A 9342-nucleotide genomic window follows, 5' to 3' on the forward strand; every position below is an offset into this window, starting at 1 on the left:
CCGAGGCTGAAAATTTCTTGGTCGACAAAGTGAGAGGGAGAAAGGTTTAATGATACGAAATGCAGAGAGGTCGGCCTGAGGTACATTCCTCTATCCAGCTACTCTGCATTGGGAGAAGGAGAAGAGGGAAAGATAGAGGGAAGAAAAGGGCATGGTCCGCAGAACAATGCCATAACCACTTAGACAAAGCGACAGGCCGATGCAAGTACTGCCGCGCATTTCGGTGAAACCCAATTGATCCTATTATTCTGGCGCCCTAAATTAAGACATCTCTGATAGCGCGAATGTCACTTTACGATGTAAAACACTCTTGATTGAGTTAGTATAATTTTCATTATACAAACCGTTGCCATCATTTCCTTCTGTTCTGCAGTTGCTTTGTCCTCCCTGGAAAGCTCAAGCTATGCGACCACTCATAAAAGCTGAATGAATGAAAAACTGTCTCCCGTGTCTCTTGGTTTCTTTGTTTTCGACATCCCTCTCCGTGACTATGTTTGTGTTGCAAGAGTAGCTGGTACAAAAGTAAGGAAAATAGAGACTATTTACTATGCATTGCGTTTAATACGCCCACTGCCTTCGTTTTCGTAGTCTTCGAACTGCAAAGGAGAGAAAGACTGCTGTATAAAAAGAAGCATGTTTTCGCATTTTTCCACCTCGGCAAGGCAGCTAGAACATTGAGTTTATCACATAGAGTTTATCACCATAGTAAGAAACTCTATAACCGCTCACTACTGTTACGGTGTTCCACCTGTCACAACGATCCCAATCGTGGTACTGACTGAGCGTGAATGTCTTTTATTCTACCAGGGCCCGACCATAACTTCTGTTGTTGTTGTTGTCGTTGTTGTTGTTGTTGTTGTTGCATTTTCCCCCGTATTCTTTCTCTTGCTTCTACGGAGCCACTCACTCGTTGTGGGATATCGTAATCATCACCCGCTCTTCTCTGCCACGCAAGCCTCGCGAACGCAGTCGCAGTAGCCGAAGGTTTTTCTTGGAACGTTGCCGACTCTGGTAAGTGACGTTCTATATTAACTGAACTGAATTATCGCTTCCAGGTTATTAGTGTCAGCAAGAGAACTTTGTCTCGCCGTACTTCTGAGGCATAACCGACACCAAGGACCCAAATATCCGCATTTCTACCAGCGATCCGCTCTTTGATCACAAGGGTTGAGCTAGGCCTGGCCAACACTTAACGTACGTAAATCTACCAGGCTTGAAAGTACCCACTTGTGAGTTCAATTCATTGAATTCGCTCGCTATTCGATATATATTGACAAAATTACCACGCCGAATTATTATATGGAAACGAAATCTTATCGGTTTTACGTAGCCGCGGTGTTCAATGACTGTTGTTACGTTTCGCCTACGACGCGCGGTAAAGCCGGCGAGGATACAACAGACGCCAGGGCTTCGTTCAAAGCGGCAGACATTTTGGCCCGTTCGGCGCCGCCGCTACGCCTCCCTGCCAAGCGCGTCCAGGCATGTTCCGATGCCACGTGTCTTCATGTGCGTGTGTGAGTGTATGTGCATATTGGTGCCCACGCTTGTCGAAGCGCGGCAGCCTGGGAGAGGAGCTCCCAACAACTGTGAAGCAAGGGGGTCCGAGCGGCGCCGACACGACGGCTGCTCCTCCTTCTTTTCCCATTGTGCCCACGCTTGTCGAAGCGCGGCAGCCGGGGAGAGGAGCTCCCAACAACTGTGAAGCAAGGGGGGTCCGAGTGGCGCCGACACGACGCTGCGCCACCTTATCCCATTGTGCCCGAGCGGCACCGTCACGTGCTCGTCTATAGAGGGGTTCCTTCTTGCCCTCAACTGCGAGAGTATAAAAGCAGCTGCCCCCGGACGCCAAAAGAGGGCTCCGATTTCTTCTGTTGAGTAACGTGCTCTCCCGACTCTCTACTTCGGTCAACCTGACCGCCAACTCTTTGCGATGTTAGAATAAACAAGTTGTTTTGTTGTTACCAGTCGACTCATGCTTTGCCGGGACCTTCGGATGCTTCCAGTTGTACCCCAGGCCGCCAGGCCAACGCTACCCTTGGCGCTTGCGACCCAGGTGCAACAACGGGCGTCAGCGCCGAGTTCCCAACAACTCGTACCAGCGGTGCGATTCAAACACTGTGAAGTTCTGAGCCCGAGGTCGCGGGTTCGTTTCCTGGCCACATTTTGAGAGGGACATAGACGCTAGTTTACGTACATCTAGGCGCATGTTAAAGAACTTCAGGTGGTCAAAATTAACCCGGAGGCCTCGATCCACTGCGTCGTTCCACATAACCCAATGCGTAATTTTATGAAGCTAGACCCCATACTTTTATGACCGCGATGACATTATGTCCGCAATGGCAGCCACATCCTACTCGCGATGGCTTGCATTCCTGAATCTTTTATTACTAATTCTGTAGTTGAGCCTTTTTCGAAGACAATATGATTTGTTTGAAACACGAAGATTAATGTTTCACTGCAAACTAATGTGTTGCAAACGAGTACCTACTCCTAAATTTTGCTGTCATTGCGTGCAGGCTAAGGAAAAATGGGTGGACAAAGAAGCCTTGGCTGTTCGCTGCTGTCCCGCTACCACCAACCGATCAGCATGCAGCTGCATCATCCTCTCGTGCTGCGTCAAATTCCAGAGTCGCACTGGTCGCACATAGCTGGTCGCACATAGCTGGTCACACATAGCTGGTTGCACACACTGGTCGCACATAGCACACTGGTCGCACAGAGCGAAGATGGTAAACGCTGCAGCAGGCAAGAGGATCGCGACAGCTGTCCCAGCGAGAGTGACACAGCGTCCCGAGCCGTACCAGTGACTTTCTACGCGTGCAGCTATCACCGTGGCCTCTCGGAATGCCAGATTCTGTACGATCCTCACGGCTTTCTCTCCCTCTACCACTGTAATATCTTCGACACCGTCTACTTCACGGAGTACATTGGCAACGGCGAGCTTGAGCTCCTGTAGCCGGATAGCTGCCCTCCTGTTGCACGCTTCAACGTCCGGATTGCCACCGCTTCCTACTGGCGTCGATGCTGACGGGTCTTTGCGTTGGTGAAGAAGGGAATCACCCAGGCGAGCCACATGCGGACGACTTCTAAAGAGCGGTACAAGTGGAATACACCTGTAACACTGGCGACGTGCAGATCTGCCCAGAGACAAAAAAAAAATGTGGTCTGCGGGAAGAAATACACCGCAGACCCGAGGTAAGAAATCACGGCGCATCGTTCCCAATCCCTGAGCGCTTCAACAACTCCCTGTGGTGCACAGTACAAGTGGTCAACTGCCCGCTGCATGATGGGAACGAGTTTCCGAGGGCGATGGCAGCTGCGTGGGCCACCGACGCGGCTCAGATCAACGACGAGGCGCCGGACACCACTCGACCATTCGAACGACGTTCCGCAACCTTCGATAGGAACCACGCTTGGACGCTGAACAAAGAGCGGAACATTTCGATTAACGGTTTCCGGGATGTCGGCCAGGCGAAGATGACATCCGCGAGAAAAGAAGAAGTCGTCTGGTTCGTCGACGATGTGAGAATGAAACAGTCACCATACCACCCAGGTGTCTGATTAATCTGGAGCGCGGATGGAGATGGGCGTGACCTACGGTAGGGAAGATACTGGTGACGACGTTCTCGCAAAATCGGTGGTCACCAGCGACCCGACGGACCTTTTCTTCCTCAGGATGGGCCACAATACGCGACTACCAGCGTAGGTGGCTTCGCAGTGAAGAACGGCACGAAGGAGCAGCATTTGATTTTGCGGCGATTGTCATTTTTCTGGCTTACTTTCGGACGAGGAATAAGAGTTCTTGTATATTAGTGTTCGTATGGGACACTCACTTTGCTTTTACAGAATATTAAAAGTATGTAATGTTACAATTGCTCTAAATTTCTTAAACGTCGACGTGCATGTTTCATTTATTGCATGTTACAAAACGCAAAATTCACAGGCTGTATTTTTTTCGTTACGTAGTTTGCTGCTTTGCGCAGAGCCGTAAGTGGGCAATATCTAGTGACATATATTGAAGTAGTCGTTATCAGTATTCGTTTAAAACAAATGATATATATGGCAGTGTGGATTGGATTATCTGTAAACTTAACAGGGGAAATAAATTTCGCAGTGGTACGCAGCAGTTTCCAAGTTGTCTCTGCAGCGGCGACGTGGTTCTTGAGGCGTTCATGTTGAAGCACAAAGCAAGAAGTCGCGGACTTAGTTTATAACCATGTCGACCATGTCCTGAAGGACCGAGATGCGAAAGTGACACAAGAGGTGTAAAGTCTTCAAGGCTTCGCAAATATTACGGGAGACTCCGTGGCGAAAGGCTCTCGATTAATTTGTAACGCTCGGGGTTCTTTAACTTACACATGTAGTTATGTGTAAATGACATAGTTCTATGTCCAGTGTCATCGGTAGTTGGTCTCCTTGTCTATGTATCGTACCCACGACCTCATAGCGAGCGGCAGAACATTAGACATATACACCGCGGCGGCTGGATGCAAAATAACCAGTCCGTTCGTGCTTTCTTGGGTTCATTAAGGGAAGGGGGAGGGGGATGGGTGACCAGGCGGTCAAATTATTCTTTGGCCAGATTCATACGGTATTTCGTTCGTAAGCGACTTTTGCTATTGGCCGGCTTCCTTCGCTAATAATACTATCAGCATTAGGATTGGATGAAATTTTCTCCTTCAAATTTAGCTTAAGAACTTTTTGAAGATACGGGCCGTGAAGCCTTTCACTGCGACGTTTCACATACCCTGCGCGCTTATTTAGGACGTAAGACGACTTTAATCAAGTTAACATTGTACTCAATGTCTGCTCAACACGTGCTAGTCGACGGTGTCCTGAGATGGGTCGGTTGGCACATACTTTTGCGAACGTTTTGCAAGCGAGGAGCGTTTACAATCAACAAGTATACATATACAATAATACATGCGTCATTGAACCCTCTGTATCACTGCTCGGGAAAGAGTTGTAATATCCGGGTGTGCAGGGTGTGAGACCGGGCTAGTTGGTATTCCATGCTGAAGCGACTAGACACCAGTTGGAAGTTTGCGCTTGTCCTTGTCGCCTTTTTAGTGTCCTGTGTCCACTCTTGCGCTAGTCACTTTAGCATGTAATATCCGGGTTGCAAATTGTAAATGTCTCATGCTCTCGTGCAGTTGATTCTGTTACGATATCAGATGAATTATATTGTAAAAAATAAATAAGTAATTTGTGTAACGCTGCAGAGGTTATACTTTGGTCACTAAGACATATAGGCTTAAATGTGCTCTCCGAGATGTTAAACTAACTGCATATGTGGCACTGGTACGTCCCGCGTTAGAATATGCTAGCATAATATGCGATCCATATAAGAAGAATGAAGTGAATAAAATTGAAAAAACAATACAGAGGCGTGCAGGAAGATTTATTATGTATAAATATAGGTACACGGATTCAGTGACTGAAATGCTCGCTCAACTAAATCTGCCCGAGCTTTCATTGCAGCAAACCACCTATCCGAAACGTAGGAGGCCAAGCTCGCCCTCGGGGACCTGGAAGACCAACGACAACTTGTCACCAGGGCCAAGAGATCAGTCGAAGCCAAACGGTTCCTGGACTAAGAAAGCCTTCCCACCTCAGATTGATACAGAGCCTTGCTCGAGACACTGTTTCGAATAATAAAAAATTCTCTCTCTCTCTCTCTCTCATTGCGGCGAAAACTGGCTAGACTACAATGTATTTATCTAATGAAACATAGTTGCTTCAAATTTCGCACTCAAATGTATATACAAAACAGAATGTCTCAGATTTCACGGTCCATTATATCTAGCCACGAGGACCAATATATGCCCATACCTGCAAAGGTAGGCGCATTTGACTACTCCCTCTTTCCAAAAACAATTGAAGATCTGAATTCGCTACCGCATAGCATAACCAAAAGTGATTTTCTAGAACTGTTTGAAAAATCTGTATTGTCCTATTATGCTTCTATTTAGCCATGCTCAAACATTATTAGCACCTTTGTGCAGAGAAACGCAGCATGTGTAATATGAAATGATTCGAAATGGAACGTTCTACGTGATGTTGACAAAGTGTCCTCATGTATGATGTTGAAAATTTGGTTTTGTATGGTACAGCTGTTGTAGCTTGTATTGTTCGGAGTCTGTAGTGCATTGCTTATTTAACATATCTGCAGCTATGCTTGTGTAAGATAGGCATTAATTACGCAGTTGTGTTCCATTGTCTGGTTTGATTTGTGTAGCGCTCATGTCTGCAGCGGTCTTTGAAGCTTATTTTATGATAACACCACTTTGTATCGACCTTTGGGGCAAACAGTATCATTAAACAAATAAAATAAATAAATGAGTATCCTTTCACAAAACGAATAGACAGAATGGTTGCTAGTCAGCGCACGCGTACGTATGTCGTCTCCCTTGTACCGTTGTAAGTTCCGTTTCCTCGCAAAACATTGCATTGAAAGTTGCGAAATTTCACGAGTATGTTTATCATGCCAGATAATATTTTAATGCCTTGCGGCCAATCCACATTTCCTTTCTGTTCTTCTACCCGTGTGTCCTACACCCGAGAGCCTGTACGCTTGCACCATACTGGTGCTACATGCACACAGGTTCTGAAAGTTATTTTGTTTTCACAAATCACAGTGCGCGTGCGAGTGAGTCTTGCTCTTGCGGTAGTAGAAAGTAATGAAAAACAGAGAACTCGCTGTGGGTAGGCGAATTGCTTTAGTTTTCATCTTATGACTCTAAAGCAAAAACAGCTGTATAGAAAAAAAATACAAGTTTTCGACTTGAATTTTGTTCATCTGTAAAACAAAAAGCTTGAACGTCGGTAACTAGACGGCTGTTTCCGTAGCATCATCCCGCTACGATTGACGAACGAGAAAATTCTGCGCGATATTTCATATAGGCTCGAACAAAGGCGGTCATATTCGCGGCACTGATTGCACATTTATTGCATCGAGGCCTGGCGAGAGTTTCGAAAACTTTCTATGAGCTCTCCCACGTATACGCGTCCCTATGCAGGATACCTGGCCGCCAAGGAGTCTTTCTAAATGAAATGGAAATGACCGGCTCCTTGGCGTGGCTTCTCTTGCCGGACCACATGCTTTCTATACTTGCGACCATAAGATTTATCACAACAGCCTGCTTGCACGGGTATTATTCTTCTGACTGCAAACTCTGATCTGACATCGTTACACTTACTATACCATTGTAGCAGAACATTCTGGAAAACACTAGAGATGCAAGTGACACTCAAGGTACCAAGCTGTCGTGTTTCCCAACTAAAATTTTATTTGCACAGCTTTGGTTTAGCGCTCTGTTCCTTATGTCTGTTTTGTTATAATAATGAAACAATAGATCCTTTTTTTTTGTCGGCGCTTCTCCTTCCCGAAGTAGAGCGCGTTGGAAGTTCCACTGTGCCAGCTTGGCCTGTCACTGAATGTTCCTGCTAGACAGAGAAAATGCAATAATACTATTTCTCTATTAATCTCTATAATAATAATAATAATAATAATAATAATAATAATAATAATAATAATAATAATAATAATAATAATAATAATAATAATAATAATAATAATAATAATAATAATAATAATAGAGAAAATACAGGGAATCTAGCCGGCGTATAGTATACATACAGATTGCCTTACATGGTACGCTGCATAGGGAGGGGAACAGAGACAGAAATGCCCTAGGAGGAGAATGGCGGGAAAAGAAAGGCGAAAGGCATGATCATGGAACCACCTTTCCGCTTCTATCGCCGCCATCATCGACATCGACAGCTTCAAGACTGCCATTCATGAAGCCTTTTGCTAAGATGTTTTTCTTTACTTGTTATAACTGTATTTTTTCTCTCTTTTACTGTGCAAATATTTGTATTTACCACTCCTTCCTGTAATGCCCTCGGGCCTTCGAAGTATGATAAATAAATAAATAAATAAATAAATAAATAAATAAATAAATAAATAAATAAATAAATAAATAAATCGTGATACGTCGAGGTGAGGCAAATATGATGGCTTTGACATCCTATGTAAACATGATATTCAATATATTGACATTTAAGTCAACGTCTTGAAGGAATGAGAAGATAAGATTTAAAGGGTATATTTTTGTAGTGTCCTCCTTTGGAAGATTCATAATATGGCATACATAGAGGAAGATATGTGCTGTCATATAAAACTTCATTAGCCACTTTCGTTGACTGAATTGCTAACATTACTGTTGTACTTTGTATTTATTTCTCTGTTTGAGTAGCTACTTCTTGTTCCAGGGAAATTGTATCAGTCATGTTTGACTGTTCAACGACAGCCTCTATTTTCTGCTCTCCATACCATTTGTAGAAGTCTAAATGTCTATTCAAGTAATGATTTTTCGTATGCGGCACTCTATCTTGGTGAATCCCCCTTAGTAGGTACGTGCAACAGTTCGAGGCCTTCATCATCATCATCATTTGAGCCTATAAGGGTGTGTCCTTTTTTTTCTGAATTGTTTTGCCACCTGGTTGGTGAGTGAGTGAGTGAGTGAGTGAGTGAGTGAGTGAGTGAGTGAGTGAGTGAGTGAGTGAGTGAGTGAGTGAGTGAGTGAGTGAGTGAGTGAATAAACTTTATTGCAGGTCCGTCGAGGACGCGAACTCGTCGCGCACCCGGCTAGTCCCACGTCGGGACCGGCAGGTCTAGCCCACCGGTCCGGTCGCGGGCACGCCGGACGGCCAGGATTTGCTTTTCTAGAGCGGGGCTACGCATAAGCGAGTCCCACTCCTCCTAGATGAAATTGGGGTATGTCGACCCGCACTCCCAGAGCATGTGAGGTAGAGTGGAGGTCTGGCCGCAGGACGGGCAGGCGTCGTCGCGATACACGCCGGGGTAAGTAAGCCTCGTGGAGAGCGGACAGACACGGATATGTGCTGGCCTGTAGAAGCCTAAGCGAAACGGCTTGCGCCCTATTCAACTTGGGGTGAGGGGCTGGAAATACCCTTCTGGACATGTAGAAATATTTAATAATCTAGTTGTGAGTAGCGGGAGCGTGCTCCTTATAGAGGAAGCACGGTCGGTGAGGTCACGCGCAGCCTCGTGGGTAGACTCATTGAGGTTCGTGGGAGCACCCGCTAACGATCCTACGTGAGCGGGAAACTAGTGAATTGAATGGTTTGTGAGAGCATGTGGACTCGAGCCGATAAGAAGACGAACGGCTTCCTTGGCGATGCAACCTTTCTGAAAAGCCCTAACTGCTGTTTTCGAATCACTATAGATTTCGGACCCACGACCGTCTAGCAGGGCGAGGGCGATGACGACTTGCTCGGCGACTCCGGGGTCTGAAGTGCGAATCGAGGCGCTATTGG

Source organism: Dermacentor variabilis, chromosome 2 (genome assembly GCF_050947875.1).
Source record: "Dermacentor variabilis isolate Ectoservices chromosome 2, ASM5094787v1, whole genome shotgun sequence".
Classification (NCBI taxonomy): domain Eukaryota; kingdom Metazoa; phylum Arthropoda; class Arachnida; order Ixodida; family Ixodidae; genus Dermacentor; species Dermacentor variabilis.